Below are 2,500 nucleotides of genomic sequence, written 5' to 3'. Positions count from 1 at the left end.
TGTTTCCGTCTGGCAACTAATCCTGGTTAATGTGGTTTTTTTATTGATTTTTTTTTAATTGAAATTCTGAATATGAATACAATGTGAATAAAGAATATTTCTCCAAGGGAACTGCTAGCAATTATCTCATGTTTCCATTTCATATTTTTCAAAAGCAAGCTCTGCATTCATTGAAATTATGTATTTGGGAAATTCATCATTCTGTAACAGCACTTTTGTGAAATATCATGGGAGGCTTTTGCAAGGCTTGTTTCATTTTCTATAAGAAATATAGTACACCCCCCCCCTGCATTTTCAGCCCTAAAATGAGTCTTTCAGAATCAAATCACAAATTCCTTGTATATCATATAATAAAAGATAAAAACAGCTAAACACTAATGATAATGAAGGGTGAAATAACACACATGTTTGTCAAGGCCATTTATTGCAAGTCAGCTGGAGCACATCCTAAGTATACACAGAAGAGCAATATTATAAAAAACAGATTGTTGTGTAATACATCCTGACATAATCCGTAATGTTAACATGAGCAAACCAGCCTCCTCTTACTTTAAAACCCTAGAAGAAATACAAGATCAGGGACAGGAGACCTGCAGAAGTGTTTTGTTTGTTTGTTTGTGTGTGTATGTATATATATTTTTGATCAGTTGTTCGTCACCTGCAAATCGATCAACTCTTAACTAATAATGCACTTGGCACATTTTCCCCCTGAATAGGAACAACAACAACCAGAATCACTCCAGCCATCGCCCTGTAGCGTCGCAGGGCTCCGAGCGGATGGCTCTTCCTGCGCTTTTGGACGGTACATGTCCCCACGTGTGAGGAGGCCCAGACATTACGGTATGCTGAGGCGATCACACAAATAAATAGAAAAATCAACAATTTTTTTTTTCTTTTTCTGAATAGTATCTAATTCCTCCATTTATTTTGGAATGGTAGGTTTGTTAATAACATTTCTTTAGTAGACATAAAACTGTGAACATTTCCCGAGTCTGTTGTTGGATTTTGATAAATTATAAAGTATAACAAGTGGGGAAAAATCCCCTCCAGACTCGAGACTTATCGTTCTCAATCATGAATATACTTGTGCTTCCAAACTGACGAGTCTCTGTGGAACTTTCCTGGCCTGAACTTCACTGGTAAGCTAGTGTACCCTGCTCTTTTATTTATATAGAAAAATTGGCTCGACTGAAATTCTTCCTAGTTCATACGATACCTGATCAAAAAAGTTCAAATTAACAAATGCATTAGCAATATCAAAAACAAAGCACCTTATAGAAGCTTTCATACCTTTAAATCACAATTTCAAAAGACATTACTGCTACTTGGAAAAAAAAGGAAAAAGAAAGAAAATATTTCTTATGGCCATCCTGTACAAGTGTATATCATTTCCATATTTACCCTCTATGGCTACTTCTGTTTATAATCATTTAATTTATTACTCCCCCTAGCTTTGTTCTACATCTATAAGGCATATACTCTTCCTACAGAACTGGGAATGATTTACAATAATAGGTGAAGAGATTGGGACTTGGTGAGCAATGAGTCAAAAAACTTTTTTCCTTTTTTTTCTTTTTTTATAAGGTCACTTGGAAGGTTCAGATAAATAATAAGCCTAAGATTACAACCAGTAAATACAACTAAAAAGAAATGAAAGTTAAATAAAAAAGGAAACACATGAGTTATAAAAAGGAGAAAGAATACTTGGTGAGTTAATGAGCTCTAAATAAAAATAGAAATAAAAGGTACAGGATGGATAAGAAAGACTGCATTGCTAATTGGCCGGGCAACTATACAAGATACTCACTGATATTACATAACAATAATAATAATCATATAGGCAGCTCTTAACTAATGGTAATATGTTAGTTCATCCATTATTATTTAATCTATACAAATGTAGCAGATTGGAAGCATTCACGGTTAGTTTGATACAAAGTTAGGAAAATCTATTATGACAGTAAAAAAAGTTGCGTGCCGAAGCACACTTCATATTATTTGATGTCCATTGGCAAATATTGCCTGAGCCACTGAGCTCCTTTCGCACTGCTGGCATCACCAGGTGGTAGGGTCGGTGTGCGTCTCTCTCACAGGTACGAGGAAAAGGCATACCTGGCTGTGCACACCAACCCTTCAGCCACGAGTGTACTTGTATATCCAACCTCTCTCAAGTGGGAGGGCCCAGTGTTGCTTGGCAACCACTGCGCCGTTCCCTACCACACCAACTCACCTAAGGTTATCGTCCAAGTCCTCATCCCCAACAACTAATCCCTACCTCACACTTTCTTGTGGGTACCTGATGTACCAACTTCCTCTCAAGGGTAGCAAATTGTTGGGGATTAGGAGAGGAAACTTTGTGCTTTTATAACTTTTGTTTTTGTAACCATAGATCCTATCCAATTAATCTTCCCTCCTTACTATTAAGTACAAATATGCCAACGTTGATAAGCCCTATTTTCCTGGAATGTTGAATACAATTTGTCAGTTCACTCATGGTGCA

The 2,500-nt window shown here is 36.6% G+C and overlaps 1 protein-coding gene across 7 annotated transcripts in view; it reads right to left on the bottom strand.

Annotated features, from left to right (window-relative positions):
* Nucleotides 1-407: 407 nt before the first annotated feature.
* zip (myosin heavy chain 10) overlaps nucleotides 408-2,500 on the bottom strand; it is a 187,604-nt gene continuing 185,511 nt past the window's right edge. For all 7 annotated transcript variants that reach the window (XM_086534381.1, XM_086534383.1, XM_086534384.1 and 4 more), the window contains one exon: nucleotides 408-2,500. This exon is cut by the window's right edge and continues 656 nt beyond it. The gene's annotated coding sequence lies outside the window, so the exon portion shown is untranslated.

This window comes from Penaeus japonicus, unplaced genomic scaffold (genome assembly GCF_977035675.1).
Source record: "Penaeus japonicus unplaced genomic scaffold, GWHDUDI00000001_assembly GWHDUDI00000041, whole genome shotgun sequence".
Lineage (NCBI taxonomy): Eukaryota > Metazoa > Arthropoda > Malacostraca > Decapoda > Penaeidae > Penaeus > Penaeus japonicus.
The sequence above is the reverse complement of the archived record's forward strand: the minus strand, read 5'-3'. Positions and strand labels throughout refer to the sequence as shown.